Source organism: Tenrec ecaudatus, chromosome 8 (genome assembly GCF_050624435.1).
Source record: "Tenrec ecaudatus isolate mTenEca1 chromosome 8, mTenEca1.hap1, whole genome shotgun sequence".
Classification (NCBI taxonomy): Eukaryota; Metazoa; Chordata; class Mammalia; order Afrosoricida; family Tenrecidae; genus Tenrec; species Tenrec ecaudatus.
This window is the reverse complement of record NC_134537.1, coordinates 51993835-52012854: the sequence shown is the minus strand read 5'-3', so window position 1 is coordinate 52012854 and position 19020 is coordinate 51993835. Positions and strand designations below refer to the sequence as shown.

At 41.0% G+C, this 19020-nt stretch overlaps 1 pseudogene; it reads left to right on the top strand.

Annotated features, from left to right (window-relative positions):
- LOC142455395 (forkhead box protein M1 pseudogene) overlaps positions 1 to 13556 on the top strand; it is a 103956-nt pseudogene extending 90400 nt beyond the window's left edge.
- Positions 13557 to 19020: the final 5464 nt, after the last annotated feature.

Sequence of the window (19020 nt, the reverse complement as noted above, 5' to 3'; positions counted from 1 at the left end):
ATTCGAGCTTAGCAACCAATGTGAGCATGGCATAGGACCGGGCAGTTGGATCTGAATTAACAGCATCTAACAACAACAGCAACTCTAAAACATACTTCCATCGAGTCAATTATGACTCATAGCAACACCTCAGGATAGACTAGAACTGCCCCTGTGGGATTCTGAGACTGGATTAGTGAACTGATTCTATAAATCTTGGTTTCACCATCTATGAAAGAGAGAAAATAATAGCAGATATTTCAATATATCATAAGAAAACAAAATAAGATAATACATGAATAGCATTTAGCATAATACCTGATACAAAGAGTGTGCAGCCAATCTTAATCTCTTTAATTATCATGAGTCTTTGTTTCTTTCCATTCAGCTTTTTTGCATTCATTTATAACATTGAAAGTGGAACTTGAAAGCTTCGAATCTCAAACTAAAGAATGATATCCAAGGACACTTCCAACTTTATTATTTGGTCCCATTTATAATAGGCGGGATAAGCAGTCCAGAGAAGAAAACATCAGGACTGATGGTTTTGGGGCTAAACAAGAGAGGGGAAGGTGGGAGAATGGTAGGGGGCAGCTAAAAACTCAGGGACAATGGAAGGACAGGTGATCTAAAATCAATGAAGAGGAGGGCATGGGATGCCTGCTGGGGCTTGATCAAATCCTATGTAGCCAAGAGGAATTCATGAAAGCCAAATGAAGGTTGAACATGATAGTGGAACAAGAGGAAAGTAAAAGGAAGTAGAGGAAAGAACTAGGAGGCAAAGGACATTTATAGAGGTCTAAACAGAGGCATGTCCATATGCAAATATATTTATATATAATGATAGGGAAATAGATCTATGTATATATATTTATATTTAAGTATGAAGGGAGCAGACACACATTGGGCTTCTACTCAAGTACTCCCTCAACACAAGAACAATTCATTTTAATAATCCAGCATTCTGTGATACTCACCTTCCTGACATGATAGCTGAAGACAAAATGGGTACATAAGCAAATGTGGTGAAGAAAGCTGATGGTGCCTGGCTATCAACAGATTTATTGTCTGGAGTCTTAAAGGCTTGAAGATAAACAAGCGGCCATCTATTTGAGAAGCACAAAGCCCACATGGAAGAAGCACACCAGCCTGTGATATCATGAGGTGTTGATGGGATCAGTTACCAGGCATCAGACATCAAAGACCTAGAACTAAAAATCATATCGATATGAGTGAGGGGGAGGGCAGAGTGGAAACCTCTAGCTCTTCTGTGGACAATTGGACATCCCCTCACAAAAGGGTCACAAGGAAGAGATGAGCCAGTCAGGGTGCAGTATAGCACTGATGAATCATACAGCTCTTCTTAATGCTACCTTCTTCCCACTATCATGATCCCAATTCTACCTTACAAATCCAGGTAGACTAGAGCATTTACACTGGTACAGATAAGAGCTCACAACACAGGGAATCCAGGACAGATAAATCCCTCTGGACCGATAATGAGAGTAGTGATATCAGGAGGGCAGGGGGGAAGTGGGGGGGAGAAAGAGGTAAGTGATCGCAATGATCAACATATAATACACCCCCCCTAGCCCCAGGGGGACAAACAACAGAAAAGTGGCTGAAGGGTGACAGTGGTCGATGTAAGACATTAAAAAACAATTATTATAAATTATCTAAGTTTCATGAGGAAGGGAGGGGAAAGAAAAGAGAAGCTGATGATACCAAGGGCTCAAGTAGAAAGAAAATGTTTTGAAAATGATGATGGAAACATATGTACCAATGTGCTTGACACAATGTATGTATGTATGGATTGTGATACGAGCTGTAAAAACTCCCAATAAAAAGAATTAAAAAATAATAATACACCAAACCACCTGAAACATTGGATTTTTGCAATTAGTTGCTTGCTGTCGTGGAACACAATAACTAAGGAAATAGGGGTTTTATTTTCTTTCATCACTTTTGTGCTTTATTGTACACCATAATGAATGTTGCCATTTATTCTCAGGTAACTGTACAGAGTGCCAGAAGCTTAATATATACTTTGTAATCTCAAATCAGCAGATTCTCCCAATATATCATGATAATACCTCTGTATTTCACTGAGGGAATGGGCTGCTGAAATACCAGGTTAATTATGCATGCATTTAATAGAATCATGGCACGGGACTGTGGTTGGGGAATTGGAGAGAGATGTGGAGTCAGCTAATTTTGTCCCAAATACTATGACTACATAGTTGTCATTGGCTGCCTGGGTGGATATTTTGATTAAATTTAATTGTAAAATTATAAAAATCCCTTAAATTTGCAAAGCATAGTATGCAAAATAGTAATATATACATATATAAATATATATATTATCTCAGTAGATTCACCAGTCACCTTAAAATTTATTAGACAAAGAAATACTGTTTTCATTTTCTACAAAGGAGGAAACTGACATTAAAAAAGCCCAAAATTTTACCAATAGTTAAAAACCTATTCTTTAGCAAACTAGAAGTCAAACTCAATTCCTTGAACTCTAAATTCAGTCATCTTTTTATGGCCACATCACCATTGCTAGAAAGTTTAAATATAAGAGGCAATGGATATCCAAGCTTCATTTATCCCAGGCCATCTGGACATTATCTCCTCCACACATGTTAGTTTTCCCTCTATAACACATACTAAGCTCTTTTATTATTTTAATCACTTTAAGTAATTTTTAAAATTTGATTTTTCACTTCCCTATAGTCTTAAAGGGAGTTCATGAATCATAACTCACCATCTTTGCTGTCCAAGTCCATCATTAGAAATATTAGTTATTGTATGAAGCTGTCATGCTCTTGGGGGGCATTAAATCAATTAGAAACATATGTTCCTAAACTAAAGGTATCCAGATTGTTCTTTTCCAATTCCTTGCTTTAGTTCATGTGTTTTCTCTCAAGTCAGTTATTCTTTCTTGGTGCTGTCAGTCTGCCAGCCCCCTATATTGCTGTATTTTGTCTTACAATTTACCTGGGGACAAGATATGCAAATGTGTAAGAACTGAGTGAGAACTAAAAATCAATTATGCCAGACCTATTAATATTTTCATGGAAAAAACTTATAGCTGTAATTCTTTTTTTACTGTTGAGTTTGTTCATACTCTGAACCACAACTATGTCCTTACTAGCTGAGGGACCTTTGAGTAGGTTATGTGCTATTTTGTGTGCGCAATGCTTTGACCTACAATAAAGGCACTGTACCTTGATCAACTGAAATGGCAGCAGCAAATTAATAAATGCCTTATAACATCATGTATACTAAGGTTCCTGTTCATTTTCACATGCATGTACACTCACACAGATACAGATTTGTGTAAACATTTGCAAAGGAAGGAGCAAAGACCAGACATTTTTTTAGAGAATCAATGTGCTGCTTACTTTATGCAAACATCTCTACATAAAGCACTTCTATATTTAACAAATATTCACCTCTATGAAACAGGTGTTATACATCCCATTTTAGAGATAAAGTAGAGATCAAAGAAGTGACATGCCAAGTCAAATAGTTGAACAGTGGCATGGGTAAGGTTTGAGCCCTGGCTGACTACAAAATCATTTCTTTGGTAATTCCATGCTTCCTCTTTGTACCCTTTCCCTACATTATTCTGGGGAGGAATAATGACAGGCTGTTGCAAATAACTTTGTTTTCAGTGGGCCAGTTAGAAATGATTACAGCTTCAACTTATAGATGAGATTAAAAATTGCAAGTATTCGCTGCTATTGAGTCAATTCTGACTCATAGCAACCATATATTGCACAGTATATTTTTTCCTGTGGGTTTCCAAGGCACTAAATCTTTCTGGAAGAAAGCCTTGACTTTCTCCGCCAGAGCACCTGGTGGTTTTGAAATGCACACTTTGTGGTTAGCAGCCCAATACCTAATACACTATGCCATGAGGGCTCTTTTAGTTGCAACTATATGCATCGGATAGTAATCTTTAGTTTCGGCAACTGCTCACAGGAGAAAAAAGAAAAAAAAATGTTGCTATCTTGTTGACTTCAACTCATGGTAACCCTATGCTTGTCACAGTAGAACTGTGCTCCATAAAGTTTATAGTAACTAACTTTTAAAAAGTATTTCATCAATGTTTTATTCCTAGATGCCAAACGGTAGACTGGAACCTCTCTGTCCTTTTGCTTAGCAGTGAGTATGTTAAGCATTTGTACAACCCGGGAGTCCTGTCAGGTGGAGGAGGACATAGAAGTGGAATGCTTTTCTTCCAATCAATACTAACATCTTTGTTGCTAACAATCAGCTAAAGGTAGGTTTGTTTCATAGAAATTCACATGCATATGTATCAGGGGAGGAGTGGTTGGTGAGTTTCTATCAGCAAGGCTTAACCCTCTCTCCTTTACTTATTTGAAATCTGCCTGATGCTCTTTCAAGAATAAAATGACCACTATGACCTAGTGCAGGAAAGAGCTCTAGAAGAGCTCTCCTAAATCCCTTCTCCTCGGGGAGAATATCTGGAGGCACTGGCTGTCTAGGATATGTACTTTTAAATAAATTATGGAGAGGTGAATGGGCAAAAACAACAGTATCTTATTCCACATTTTTGTGAGGTCAGGTGAGCAACTAACAGTGTAGACTGGGTTTCGGGTTCAGGAGGGATGTTGAGTATAAGGGCAAAGAAAATGTTTTTCAATAAAAGATAATTAAATACTACAAAGAACGCATAAACCCTAGAAAACAAAGAGATTAATAACATCTAATAAAATTTAAATACTAGTCTTCATCTACAAAATTTATCATAAGCATAAAGAGACAACTTAAGACTGGAAAAGAATCTTTGGGAATTTAAGGCTCTAATATATAAACTATATTAAAATATTTGTAATTTAACAAAAAGAAAAATAACACAGTCAAAAGCTTGTCAAAAGTCATGAACACTTTTCTGAAGAGGAAATTCCAATGGGCGATAGACACAAGAAAATGTGCTCAATGTCAATAGCCATGAGATAAATACAAATTAAAACCATGCAGAACTACTACTTTATTCCCACTAGAACAAGTATGGGAGAAAGAGTTACAGTCTCAAAAACCCACAGGGCAATTCCACCCTGTCCAGTGCCTCACTATGAGTCATAATTGAGTGGATTGCATTGAGAGAACAGCCAACTTAAAAACAAGCTAAAGGAAAATAGCAACTATTGGAGTTGACATAGAGAAATTGAAAACCTCATCCATTTCTTGTGGGAATGCAAAATATTGTCACCCTTGTGGTGACTGGTCTGTTTCTCCAAGTGCTAGAGGTAGAGCTGCAATGTGATCAAACACTCCCACACCTGGATATAGCCTGGGACCTACCTAACATAAGTGAAAAGAATAGATAGGCTCACACCTATGTCCATCAGAGCATTATTCACCATAGCAAAACTAGACACAACCAATGGATACACACGTGAATAAATTGTGGTACATAAGTATTCAATACTAAAGATAAATGTATTTCTGAAATACCTTGCAATTAGCATCAACATGATGAACGTCATGTTGAGTAAAATAAGTCAATCACAATAAAACAGATCATCTATATTCCCATGTTTATGACAAAAATAGATGAACACAAAGAAACTAGCATGTTTTTTACATATATTGTGAGCCGGCAAATAGCACACGCATACACGTCATATGTGTCGTGCACACAGTAGACTTATACACAGAGGGTTTTATTTTTTAAAAAGTACAAAATGTGTGCTATTTGTTTAAGAATAATGTGATCTTTGTTAGTGGTCTCAAGAGGAGGAGGAGAAAGGGAGAAGTACTATCTATGTAGTAAATCTGTATTGTTTATAAAGCTCCAAACTCACCACCATCAAGTCTATCCTGACCCATAGCAGCGCTGTAGGACAAGATAGAACTGTCCTTGTGGATTTCCAAAACTAAAACTCTTCACGGGTGTATAAAATCCTATCTTTCTCCTGTGAAGCATGCTGGTGGTTTATGAACTGCCAACCTTGTAGACTCTGGCCCAAGTGATTACCACTATTCAATGGCACCACAGATAGTGAGTCTTCCATAGCTTGATTAATGTAATGTATTCTTTCTCAAAAAGCTTTACATAGGGAAGAGGCATGAGTGGGTAAGTATTAGGCTATATATACCTTCACCATAATAAGTAACCAAAATTTAAAAGGGGGAGGGGTTACAGGTGCTGAAGCTAATCACAGAACCAATCACTTCATGGTTTTGATGGTTCCAGGCCTAGACCTGTGGTCTTGCAAGACCATGCAACCATTTGGCAGCATCTATGGTTCATAAAGCTTATTTTCTACTTCCTGGTATGGTGAATCCTGTCTGAGGGCTTAGGATCTTATACATAGTCATCTATATTATTAGTCTTTATATGACGGTTACATAAGCAAATGGAGAAAAGGCAAGAATTAGAAAAGAAAATGAACTGTAGGACAAATTGTCTACATCTGCATTTTCTAATGTGGGTGATACTGGCCCCCTGGGAGCCCTGGGACAATGCAAAGAGACTGGATTTGGGGCTATAAGACAAACATTTTTAATTGTCAGAAGGTTACTAAGAAATCTTTTTTTTTTCTGAAAAAGGGGTGGTATGCCAAATAAATATGGAAATATGTTGCCTACATGAACCACTATCTTCTATCTGACCCAGAAGATCTAGATGGTGTCCAGCTGCCACTACTGAACATTCTAATAAGGAAGACAATTCATGAATTCTGATAAAAAGGGAGAGAAATAGAGAACCAAAATTCAAATTCTCAAAAGATCCAGGATCAGAAGAGTCTCCAAGACAACTGCCTGAGTTAGGCTTCAAACCATAAATTGTCTTCTGAGGCGATATTTCTACCCTCCGAAGTTAACCTTACATCTTAAACTACCCTCTGAAGTAATCTTAAAATTAAGTAGCCGTTTAATCTAAAGAATGCTACCTTTGAGTACCTTTGATTATATGTATATAATAAAATCAAAGGGTCAACAGCTATTTTAAAACACAGAAAAAATCATTGAGGGGGCAGAAAGATTACCTGAATGGAAGGGAAAACTGAGAACATAAATAAGAATATTGACACATTATGAAGAATATAACTATTGGCACAATAAACTAACTACCTCAGCTCTTACCCGTACCAAGGTGTATACTCTGGTCTAGCTGGATTTGTAATTTAGAACTGGGTCATGGTAGTTGGGGGGGGAGGAAGCATTTAGGAACTAGAGCAATGATGTGTGTTTCATCAGTGCTATACTGCATCCTTGTAACCCTTCATTGGGTGTGTGTGTGTGTGTGTAATCCAATTGCTATAGATGGGCTTTGGGTCTCCACTCCAACCCCCGTCTCCCACATCAATGTAATTAATTGTTTTGAATCTTTTGGCACCTGATCCTCGATCCTGTTGACACCTCATGATCACACAAACTGGCAGGCTTCTTCGACGTGGGCTTATTTGCTTCCCTGCTAGATGGCTGCTTTTTTAAATCCAAGCCTTAAAGATTCCAGATGCTATATCCTTTGATAGCCGAGCATCATCCACTTTCTTCACCACATTTGCTTATGCACTCATTTTGTCTTCAGTGGTTGTGTCACGAAGGTGCGTACCAAAGAGTGCCAGGTTGTTAGAACAAAATGTCTTGTGTTTCGGGAGAAGAGGCCCAAAGTCTGTCTCTATCTTAATTCTTAACATATAAACAGATGTTCTTTGACTTCTATTCCTTTAGTTACAAATTAACATATTTACATATAGACATGCCTAGAGCTTTATCTCTATAGATAGCTTTTGCCTCCTACTTCTTTCCTCTCTTTCCTTTCACAGTCCTCTGGGTAGATTCAAAAATATATATAAACAAATTAAAGTTTTCTGTCTTTTTTTTAAGGGGAAAAAACCCCCTGAAACTAAAACCAAACATCTTTTCTGTTATGCTCATCATATTTATAGATTTGTCAGGAAACATACTAAAGGTTTTGGACAAATCATTTCAATTAATATAATAAGCCTACGGAATGTCTGTATCATAGTTTGCATTTAGCAACTGTAGAGATTAAGGATCAGAGAGTTGAAAAAAATAATCAAACTAAATTACTTGCTAATCTTTTATACACCTTGCCTCTTGTTGACTGTTCCACTACCACTCAAGCCCCTATTATCTACTTACTTCCCTGGAAAGTCACATTGTTGTTATTAGGTGCCGTGGAGTTGGTTATTACTTCTAGAGACCCTATGTATAAGGACAAATCCCCCTATGGTCTTGCACCATCCTCACAACTGCTGCCATGATTGAGCCCACTATTGTAGCCACTGTGTCAGTTCCTCTCATTTTTTCACAGACCCTTCACTTTACTAAGCATGATATCCTTCCGCTTCCTTCTGATGAAATATCCAAATTATTTAAGACAAAGTCTCACCATCCTTGCTTCTAAGGAGCATTTCTTCAAGGACAGGTTTATTTTTTCTCCAGACAGTCTATACTTTGCTAACACCACAGTTTGAAGCTATCGAGATTTGTTCAGCCTTCCTTATTAATTGACCAGCTCCAATATATATATAAAGCAAGTGAAAATACTGTGAATTGGGCTAGAGTTATCGGGGTCCTCTAGGTGACATCTTTGCTGGATGACACTTGTAGGATGCTTTGTGTGGGCAGAATTTCCTCACACAATATGGGTCATTTGATTTCTTGCATCTCTGTTGATTATGCAAACAAGTAAAACGAAACCCTTGGCAACTTTGTTCTATTCTCCGTTGATTGTGATATCTATTATTCCACTTTTGAAGATTTCTGTCATCTTTATGTTGAAGTGTAGTCCACAATGAAGGATTCAAGCTCTCTATTTTTAATAAGTAAATCCATAGTCATAGTTTAGCAGTTGGCTCAGATATTCCTTGAACCAGAATTATGAGAGAAGATAAAGTCCATCCTTTCACATTCTGGTACATTTCCCTTCTCTACTCTTTTCAAATATCTTGGGAATTGCACTCAGTAAAAACAACCTTTTGTATTTAAGATGAAAAAATATTAATTATTTGGAAGAAAAGGTCTTGTTTTATCCATCTGTTTGTCTCAATAATCTATCATGTTACCATACAGGATATAAGTGTTTAATGGACTGTTGTTACACCATTGAGGAAATACCCACCTGGAAGTTGAGCTTCCCCAGGCAGCCTCTAGATACCCCTTAGTTCACGCTATTTCTCAACCTTCCCTTTTCCAGTGTGCTGGGCTTTACTCTTTCTGCTTGCAAATTGATTAATTAATATTCCAACCAATTTCATTTTTTGAATGTCTGCTCTATACACGAAAGTTTGGGGGATAAGAATAATATTCATTACACTATTTAGACATTGCAATGTGCTTTTACATATATCACCTAATTTTATTCCTTAATGCAGCTTTTATCATTAAGCCTATTTTAGAACTGAATCAATAAAAACTTATGACATTTAATTTTTCTGGCAAAAACACTTTGTAAATATAATAGAGAATCAGCATTTTAAACTTAGTCTATAGATTGTAGATCCTTTAGAAAATATGATTTCTTATCAAAGAGAGAATTTTATTTAGCTTGAAATTAAAACAGTAAGGCCAAAAGGCAATGAGCAATACATCCTAATGTATAAAATCCTTGAACCAGGAGAGAAAAATGTCTACTTTTAATTCTGGATTTGCGACTAATCAGTTGGGGGAAGTTGCCTTCTCCAGACCTGGGTGACAAAATATTTGATGTAACATTTTGTATATTGGCTTTTCCTTAATAGTCAATAGTTGTTATGGATTGAATTGTGTGCCAAAATACATGTGAACTTGAATTGACCATGTCTTATGAAGCTATCCTCCATTTTGTGATCTGATGCAATTTTCTGATGTGTTGTAAATCCTAACCTTTATTATGTTAATCAGGCAGGATTAAGGGAAGGTATGTTAATGACACAGGATACAATCACCAAGATTGGATTTTAACTTAATTCAATCTCTTTTGAAATATAAGCGAAATTTAGCAAGCAAATGAGAGAATCAAAAATGGGGGAGGACACACGCCTACACATAGGGGAATCTCTAAGGGACTAGGAAAGAGAAGTTGAAGCGGTGAGGATCTCCCGCAGAACGGCGTGATAGAGAAAGCCTTCACGTGGCACCTCTGCTCTGAGTTTCACCTCCTAAACGGCCAGCTTATTAACGCAATCTACTTGTGGTCTTGCTGCTATAGCAGCGCTTGATCACTGAGACATCAGGTTGTGCTAATTCTACAAATGTCACAAATTTATGAGCAACAAGAGCTTCTCTGATCCCAGGTAGGTCCTATGGAGATCAATCCTGGATAGGGCTGAGGAAAACAAACTTAAATGTAGCATAATAAATAGAAACAAATAGAGAAATGGGGGACTAGTCATGATGCCTGGCATAAAAAAACCTATGTGCAAAGGTACATGTATGTGTGTATGTATACATGTGTGCATCATTAATATAAGCACATGTGTGCGCATGTGGACACTGTGTGTGTGTGTGTGTGTGTGTGTGTGTTGATAGATGTAGAGCCCTGGTGGTGTAGTGTTACGTGTTGGGCTACTACCTGTGAGGTCAGCAGTTTGAAATCACCAGCCCTCAGGGAGAAAAACAGGGCATTTTACTCCTGTAAAAAAGCTACAGTCTCAGAAACTCATGACGGCAGTTCTAACCTGCCCTGTATGGTTGCTATGAGTCAGTATCAACTTAACAGTGTTAGGTAGCTAGCATCAGGGATGGAAAGTCCATTTACACATGCCCAGGAGAGCGCACTTAGGGCAAAGCAGGATTTCCCGCCGGTGGGCTCGGATGGGTGTTACACCTGGAGCAGCCCACCTGGGCCAGGTGATTGCAATTCAGCCAATGGGATCGACCTGGGGTCCTTCACCACGCCTCCCCCAGGAACCCTTGAAAAGGCAGGGACCGGAAGGGAGAGGGTCTTGCTTGGCTGGTCTGGTCGTCTTCTTGGGAGGAGAGGGATCCTTGCGCGACCTGGGGTAGTCTCTGCCAGGCCGCATGGTCAAAGGAATCCTATGGGTGCCCTGTAAAACCTGAAGCTTCTTTTAACTCTCATTAAATTCACTTGGATCACAAGTCCGGTTTTCGGCGTGAAATCTTTCTCACGCGGAGCCAGGGACCGAGGCTGAAATCTAGTCCTGGAGAGAGAGACCTTACAACAGCAGTCAGTTTGATATTTTGGTTGATTGATATATGTGTGTACATGTATGTATGTATGTGTGTACACATGCGTATTGATGTTTTTGCATGTGATCCATTATATATGTATATGCTCACGTGTGTCTGAGTGTGTGCACAACAGTTATCAATGTTGTCAAAGATAATCTTTCACTACCTGAAATTTTGGTTACAAAAGGTAGTTGTGGGGATATCTTATATCCAAAAATCCTTTGGATATACTTACCAATGTAAATCCATCTGAGAATCATATAGAGAGTGATATAAGCCCTAAAAGTTTATGTGTTTGGGGACATCAGAAGTCAGCTTAATGAAATTATTAATCCTACCCACTTAACACTTCTCATGACTGAAGCAAATCAGCTGATCCAGCTCAGAGCATCTGCCTTCTGGCAGTGGCCAAAAGTGCCAAGCCAGTTTGGCGGGCCCATAGAAATGCTGAGCTTAGGTTCACCAGGGTAAGAAATCCAACCTCAACAACTATATTTGGACCAGGATCTCAGGTATACAAGGAAACAGAGGGAATTAAGGCTAAGGCAAACCCCTTCCAAGTTTCAGTGCACTTGAAAGAGCATAAAGCATGACAGAAAAACTGATACCCACCCTCCTGGGCACACCTGAGTAATTTCCACCCAGATGCTACAAGAATGGGGCTGAACATTCCCTCTGCCTCAAGAGGCACAGGTTTAGGAGAAAGCTGAGATCACTACTAATGCAAAGAGTGGTGTATTTTCTAGTGTCAGAGAAAGGGAATAGAGCATCAATCAAATCTATAGGAAGTACTGTGTAGCTCAATATTTTTATGTAGGTATGAAGACTTTTTAAATCATAAGGAAAGACCCTGGACTTGAACTATGGAAGTTCAGACAAGACTATCTGAGGCACAAAATTAGACGAGCTTGAGGAATCTGTGAGACTAGGTCTTAGGAGACGGGCTGGCCTGCAGGGTTTTGTGGGAAGGACAGGACAAGAGCTGACTTTCAAGATCACTACATTATCTAAATAGAAGTTTGTTTAACAAATACTTCAGCTCAGGATAGCAAAATGGAGTTATATCTTAGGTGTACCTGAACTCATTTTTTTTTTTTTTACAAAGGCCCTCCACGAGATGTTTGTTCGTGAGACATCTGCCAATGGCAAGATGTCCTTTTGGACCATCCACCCCAGTGCCAACCGCTACTTGACGCTGGACCAGGTGTTTAAGCCATTGGACCCAGGGTCTCCACAGTCGCCCGAGAACTCAGAATCACAGCAGAAGCGGCCCCACCCTGAGCTCCACTGGAACGTGACCGTCAAAATGGAACTCCCACTGGGTGCACGCCGGAAGATGAAGCCTCTGTTCCCACAGGTGAGCTCCTACCTGGCCGCCTCGCTCATGAGCTCGGAGCTCTCGCGTCACAGCAAGCGCGTCTCCATCGCCCCCAAGGTCCTGCTCCTCTGCGGGACCAGTGCAGGAGAAGCTCCTGCCTGGAGAGGAGCCCTGTCCTCTGCTTCCAGTGCAGTCCAAGGAGGAGGAGGAAGGCCAGCGCGGGCAGAGGACATCCTGCACTGCGAGATGCATCCAAGTGGAGAGGCCACCTTTGGAAGAGTGGCCCTCCACTCCCTTCAAAGGGGAGTCAGAGGACTTGTCCCACCTTCCCACACCCAGGTCCAAGAGGCCCTACAGTGGACTCAAGTCCCCAAGCCAGCGCCTCTCTGAAATGCTCATCATTAAACGGAGGAAGAGGAGGAAGCAGAGCCGGTCCCGCAGGAAACAGCACCTTCTGCCTCACTGTCCAGAGAAGCCCAGAGCTGCCTGGCCAGCCAGCCCGAGCAGCCCTTCCTGGCAGACACCTCAGAGCAGGCCCCCCAGCAGGGCTACTCCCAGGAGGAAGGAGGACCCTTTAAGACGCCCATCAAGGAGGGGATGCCCATCTCCTCCACCCCGAGCAAAGCCAGCAGTCCTTCCCATCACCAGGAGTCCTGGAGGCTCACTCTGCCCACCAGAGAGGGCGGGCTGGAATTCGGCCCTGTGCAAACCGCCCAGGGTGCCTTTGGCCCCCTGCCTGACTCCCTGGGGCTGATGGATCTGAGCACCACTCTGCTGAAAAGCCTTCCCCTCTTTGACTCACCCCAAGGGCTCCTCACTTCAGAGCCCTTTGACCTCACCTCTGACCCCTTTAGCAGCTGTGCCCCCTCAGCTATGGAAATGTCCAAGCCAGGCCCCCCCAATCCACAGGCCCCCAACCTTTCAGCCACTGACAGAAGGTCTGGTTCTGGACACGATGAATGACAGCCTCAGCAAGATCCTGCTGGACATCAGCTTTCCTGGCCTGGCCGAGGACGAGGACCCACCGGGCCCAGACAGCATCAGCTGGACGCAGCTCATCCATGAGCTGCGATAGAGACCCGGCCTGGTCCTTGCCACTTAGCCTCCCACTCTTCTGGAATCCACAGTGGCAGGGTGGTCCAGACCCCTGTGCCCCTGCGCCCTGAGAACAGCAGGCAGCGACAGTCTGTGCTCCTCAGTACCGCCCTCCTGGTGACGCCAAGGCAGCCTTGGCGCCTCTGCCACCCGGGACCTCTCCAGACAGCAAGGCCCTGGGAACTTGTCTCGGCGCCAACTGCTGCCACTCTCCCACCCCAGGGGAACCCCGCTCCTCCTTCCTGCTGGGAGTGGAAGGCTGGGCACAGCAAAAACAAGGGTGAAGGACTAGGAACTGCCTCAACGGTTTCCATTCTGAACCCAGCAGCCTTCCCATAGGGTGGCCCCGGTAAAGAATGTATCTATCTTCTGGATGTTACCCTCTAGTTACAAATGTTAACCTCTCCTTAGATCATTACCTGGGGGAGGCAGGTGGGATGGCAGGGGGCTTCTGTTTGCTCCTGTCCCTGGCTTTTAGTTCCTAGAGGTGGGAGGGGGGCAGGACCTGCAGTGCAAGTTTTCTCCCAGGCTGGAGGCTCCTGACTCAAAGGTTCTTAACTGGAGGTACCTAGACCAGGACAAGCTCACTCTGGCCCCTCTTCAAACCCCTTCCCCTAGCCCCCCACCCCCTTGTTCCCATGTCAGCTTACCTACTAGAAGTAGTCTGGGTCACAGTCTCTTTTGGGTCAAGAGTTGGCTTTGGGGTGGGGGTGGATGTATCAGAAGCCAAGCATGAGGGTGCTCCCACTGTATGGTTCTTCAACAGTGTCCCCAATCGTGCCAGGAAGCCAGCGTCGTGGAGCATGGAGCTGGAGGCTGGAGTAGGCTACAAGGGGCCCCTGACCTCCCTGGCATCCTTAGTTGGCTCCTTGGCTTTGCAGAGAGCCACCTTGAGCCCCAGCTGACTTCACCGACCAGCCAGCTCAAGAACACTACTGTAACTGCCTTCTCAATACAATCCGGAGTGGAAAAACAAATCTGTTGTTATCTAAGAGAGGTTATTTCATTGTACAAGATGGCAAAGCTGACTAGAAGAGCCACAGATCTAGCTCAGACTTTCTTTTCTCTGCTTCACTAAGAGGAATACTTCCTTTCCATTGCTGATAATAGAGACACATTCTCTATTTTAGCCTCTAACCCCATCTAAGTGTTATTCTTTGCTTTGCTTTTAGGTGCATCATTAAGGGTGTAGTTTAGCATGGAAATGCCATGATATACTAAATATGGAAATGCCAAGAAACCATGATAATCACACTCTGCCAGCCTGTACAGATAGCATGTGCAGACAGGTGTGACTTTCCATTCTAAATTGCAGGATCCAGGGCTCCACACTGAATCAGCTATCTTGCTGATATGGCATGTCTTCTGTGAAATAAAGATCCTGGCTCTTCATGCTGAGTTCCTCCTCCTCCAAATTTCTCCAAAATTTCTCCCCAACTCTCTCCATCTCAGGCATTTGCTTTCCCTCTCTGTATCATGGTGGTGGCCATTAATGAGGATGATGGAAGAAACCTCCTAATCCAGGCCCAAGTGCTAGAAGGATGAATTGTGAGCATGTGTATACCCATGCACATGTTTACAAGCTTGGATAAAGTAGAGGATAAAGAAATACGTGGGGCCAGTTTCTGCACTAGCTGAAGTGAAGAAAACCAACCAGAAAGGATGGTATTTTCCAGTGCAGGGAATTGTCTAATTAGGCTCTTCTTTCCATAGTGTTTGTCATGCCTTCCAAATAATTTTTTTCTGACTGGTCTGGGTAAGAGAAGATGGAGGAAGACACTGAAATGATTCAGTTGTGAGTGATTTTTAACAGAATTCATTGTGAGTGCCATCCTGCCAGGTATAAAATGAGCCTTCTTAGAAGCAGATTGAGGGAATCTTACCATTAGTAAGAGTAGAGCCAGGAGTGGAGCATATGCTTTGGTCCCTCAGCTCTCAGTGCACTGTGCTTCTTTGGTCCAGGAGGCAGCTTTGATACCACAAGAACAACAGAGGAGCAGCAGCAGTAGAACTGAGAGCCAGAGCTTGAGACACAGCACATTTCCTAGCCCAAGGAGCACAGAAATCTGCAGACAAGTGGACAGGAGAGTGCCTCATGAAGGAGGTGGTCCCTGGTGCTTAATTAGGGGAACTAGCTTTATGGACCATTGAACTAGAGCTGAGTGTCGTTGGGCTGAGGTTTATCACAGAATGGCATGCTCTTTGGCCATTTATTGGCAGTCCTAAAAGAGCAAAGGAGAACCTTTGCTGGATAAACAAATGCATCCTAAGCTTGTTTCACCTGAATGGTAACTGGTTATCTTCCTTAATTAATCCAGAATCATGATTATTGTTTGTGGCTTCTGTGTGGTCATTGTGATAGACTATTGAACAGAGTTGATTTCAGGATTAGCAGGAAGGTTGGAGGACAGGGCATCTCAGAGAGCACCTCATAGGAATCCATTTGGACAGCTCATGCTGACGGTGATATTCTTCTCCCCTGGTGTAACCAGAAGTCAGATGCCACGCCCACTCTTTCACTTTTTCCACGGGGCCATCAAAGGTGTGTAGTAGCAAGTTCCCTGGAGATAGTTCCAACAGGTAGGATGGAGAACCCGAGCTTAGTTTCTCAGAGACAGGTACTCCTACCTGTAAGATAGGTAAGAGTATAAGTAAGATAGAAATATCATACACAAAGAAGGTAAGGTCTTAAAATTTCAAGCAAAGAACCTTGGCCAACATAAATGCTCTCTGACATAATAGTTCTTTATGCCCCTCGCCTTTCACAACAAGCCTGCCTTGATTGTAAGTGCAGAGAAATGGAGGTGAAATTTGGGTTTTGAGAAAATGTTTATGTCAGAACTCCAAGAAGTTCTCCGAGGCCCTGAGTCCCTTTTATGAGTAGTAGGCAGAGAGTGAGGAGTACTTGTGTTCCATTGCATTTATTTGTCAAAATTCATTGTCCAAGTAAAGGGCCTATGCCTTGACATCGAGAAATGAGATACCTGGTCAACTGACTGAATAGATTCTTATTTGTACTCATTCTAAAGAAAGATGACTGGACAGAACGTAAAAATTATTAAACAATTATTAAACAGTGCCATTAATTTCACATGTAACTAAAGTTTTCTGGAGATAATTCAACATTAGTTGCAGCAGTTCATCCAAAGGCATTGCCAGAAATGTAAGCTGGACTCAGAAGAGAAAGTGGAATAAGGGGCCTTATTGCAAACGTCAAGTGGATCTTTTTAAAAAATGCTTTGTTATCGACTGACTATGCAACAGCATTTGCCTGGGTGGATCATAACAAAACTGAGTAGGATTGAGAAGAAGGGGAATTCCAGATACTTCATTGTGCTTGTGCAAAACTTTCACATCAACTAAAAGACAACCCTTTAAACAGAACAAGAGATTACTGAGTGGTTTAAAATCATGAAATGTGTGAATCAGGATTGTGTCTTTTCACCATATTTATTCAGTTTGTATGCTGAGAAGAGAATCCATATTTCTGGATGGTGTGAATAACAACATGGCATTAGGGTTGGAAGAAGGCTCTTAACAACCTGTGATATGCAGATAACACACTCTTGTTGAATGCAAGGCAGACTTAAAATACATGCTGATAAAGATCCATGACTGCAGTCCTCAGTATGGTCTGGCACTTAATGTAAATATAACCAAAATGATCACAACTGGACCGATGGGATGGATAACATCCTGATAAACTGACAAAAGAATGCTGTCAGGGCTTCATCTTGCTTGAACCCACAATCAGTACTCGTGGACACAAATGACATATTGCAGTGGATAAATCTGCTACACCAGGCATCTATAAAGTGCCAAATGCAAGAATGTCATTTTGAGGACCAAGGTGAAACTGATATAAACCATTTTCAAGTTCATATTTTCAACCATCTCATATACATGTTAGGTATTGAATAAGAAAGACCAAAGAAGAATTGACACATTTTAATTTTGGTGCTGGCAAATAATATTGAAAATACAATGGGCTGCCAAAAATAACAAAGAGGCCTGTCTTAAAGATGTGTAGCCTGAATGGGCCTGTAATGCCAGAATGGTAAGACTTTGTCTCGTGAACATGCTGTCAGGAGAAGCCAATGTCTGGAGAAAGAGATCATGCTTGGTAAAGCTGAGGGCCTGTGAAGAAATGAAAACCCATCAAACAGATGGACTAACACAGTGGTTAAAATAATAAACTCAAACCTAAGAACAGCTGTAGGGATTGTGTCGGACCAGGCAATCTGTAATAGTGTTGTACATAGGGTCACTATGAGTAAGAATCGACTTGAAAGTACCTGACAATAGCAACAGAATTTAAATCAGTTTGATTGCAGAGGCTTTAGTTTCATAATACCATCTGGAGGTAGAAATATTTTCATAAAAGAATTGGAACTTGGAATGCATGGAGTATGAGTCTAGGAAAGTTAGAAGTCAGCAAAGAAGACATGGAATGCATAGTGATCCCTTTTCTAGGCATTATTAAACTGAAATGGATGGATATTGGCCATTTTGAAACAGAAAATCACATGGTTTCCTATGCCAGGAATGACAAATTAAAGATAAATAGTGTCATATTTACTATCAAGAACATTCCAAGATCTACTACAAAGTAAAGTGCTGTCTGTGATAGAACAATATCTATATACATGTAAGAAAATCTAGATAATACAGCTATTTTTCCCCTTTTAGTGCAAACGACTAGATCCAGTGTTAAAGAATTCTACCATTGAATGATACAATTTTGTAAGGCCAATTATTTCTTCCCTAAATTTTTTTCAACAACATAAACTATAACAACTTGTGTGGACTTCTCCAGATGTAATACATGGGAATAAAATTGACTACAACTGTGTGAAGAGATGATGGGGAAGCTGAGTGTCAAAAGGCAAACGAATTAGGGGCTAACTGTGTAACAGACTATAGATTGCTCATTTTTAAGTTCAAGTTGAATATGAAGAAAATTGAAATAAATAGGAAAGAAAAAAGGACCAGGTGGATGGCAAAAGAGATTTTGAAATTTGCTCTTGATGACAAAATAACTAATGTAAGTCGAAGAAAGTACACAGCAAAAGAGGTAAAGAAACTTACTTTAAAGAGGGCCTTCAGAAGATAAAGTATTGTAATGAAAAATGCAAATACCTGGAGTTAGAAAACACAAAAGGAAGGATATGCTCAGCATATACCAATTTGAAAGAACTGATGAAAGAATTCAAGCCTCGAGTTGCAATATTAAGAGATTTTATGGGCATAGGGTTGTTTTGAGTCAGAGATGACTCGATGGCACTTAAAAAACCAATATGGACAAAATATTGAACAATGCAGAAAGCATTAAAAAGGGAAGGAGTACGCAGATTCATGATACCAAAAAAAAAAAAATCTAGTTGGTTTTCAACCATTTCAAGAGATAGCATATGATCAAGAACCAATCGACTGAAGGAAGAAAT